The sequence below is a fragment of the Meriones unguiculatus genome, chromosome 2 (genome assembly GCF_030254825.1).
Source record: "Meriones unguiculatus strain TT.TT164.6M chromosome 2, Bangor_MerUng_6.1, whole genome shotgun sequence".
In the NCBI taxonomy this organism is placed as follows: domain Eukaryota; kingdom Metazoa; phylum Chordata; class Mammalia; order Rodentia; family Muridae; genus Meriones; species Meriones unguiculatus.
The window spans coordinates 57,032,712-57,034,447 of record NC_083350.1 but is presented as its reverse complement, the minus strand read 5'-3'; positions in this window follow the sequence as shown (position 1 = coordinate 57,034,447).

Below are 1,736 nucleotides of genomic sequence, written 5' to 3'. Positions count from 1 at the left end.
TGTACAAATATATAAGACCAATCAAATTATCATTTCTTTTTAGGAAAACCATAGTAGATTTTTTTTTCTGAAAATTGTTAAAATTTTCTTAGTTTTTTTTTTCTCTCTTACATTTTGTAGCTTTGCTAATAAAGTCTAGTAATTTTATGTGTACTGATCAAAACACAAAATTGAGGAAAGGGCCAATCAATGACTGGCCCAGCATGAGACCCATGCTATTAGACAGAGCTCACCCCTGACACTATTAATGATATTCTGCTATATTTGCAGACAGGAGGCTAGCATAACTGCCATCAGAGAGGCTTCACCCAGCAACTGATGGAAACTGATGTGTAGACCCACAGTCAAACATTAAGTGAAACTTGGGGAATCCTGGTAAATATGGGAGGGAGGAAGGATTGTTTAAGAGCAGGAGGGGTGAAGGACACTACAAGAAAACCTATCGAATCAACTAATCCAGGCCTGTAGGTGTTCATAGAAACCTAATGGCCAACTAGCGAGCACAATGGAATGGACCTACGCCCCCCGTACAAATGGAACAGTTGTGCAGCTGGGTCTTCATGTGGGAGGACAAAAGAGGAAGCAGAGGCTGTCTCTGAATACACTGCCAACCTTTGGATCCTTTCCCCCTAACTGTGCTGCCTTGTCTAGCCTCAGTAGAAGATGTGCCTAGTCTTACTGCAACTTGATATGCCAAGACTTGTTGATATCCATGGGAGGACTCCTCTTTTCCGAGGAGGAAGTGAGCATAGGTGGGTAGAAGGAGAGAGGAGAAGAAGGGACTGGGAGGAGAGGGAGGACAGGGATGCTGCAATCAGGATGTAAAGTAAATTAATTAATAAAAATAAATAGACATGAAAAATTATTTTTTGAATCTCAGAATTTAGAACTTTCATTGGTTTATACTCTGGTTCTTCCCCTTATGCTTATATTGTGTTTCCTTTATTATTCTTATTTTATAGTCTTAAGATTAAAGCTAACAGCATTAATTAGAAGCCTTATTTTTTCTAATATAGATGATTGAAACTATACATGTACCTCTCCCACCATAATCTCATGAAAATTGACATGTTTTTGCATTTTCATTCAGCTCATAATATTTTCAATTTTCCTTCAAATTCTTGTTTAATTCACAGCACATTCAGTATTGTTTAGGATTGGTCTCTGTTTTTATGTGAGACATTGGGAAGTATTTTATTGATGTTGCTACTTTCTGTGGTCTTCATGTGTCATAATCTCAGTTGTCAACATGACATAAATCTAGAGTGACCTGGGAAGAGGAAATCTCAACTGAAAAATTGCCTTGATCATATTTGCCTGTGGCCATATCTGTGCCATATACTAACTGCTAATTGATGTGGAACACAGCCTACCAAAGGCAATGTCATGCCTAGGCACGTAACTTGTATAGGAAAGCTAAATGAGCAAACCAAAGGAACTAAGTCATTAAGCAGTGTCCCTTTTCTTTAGTTCCTGCTTCCAGGTTTCTGCATTAAATTCCTGTCTTGACTTCTATCCATTAATGGACTATCGCCTGTAAAGGAAATAGACCCTTTCCTCACCCAATTTGCTTTTCATTAGTATATTACTACTACAGCAACAGAAAAATTCTGACACCACTCCTCTGGTTTCCATAGTCACCATGCTTCTGGCTTCCATGATCTCCTTGATTCTGTCTTTTATGGCCTCTGTTCTTCCAACTTCCATAGTTTTATGCTTCTGCTTCTATGGTCATC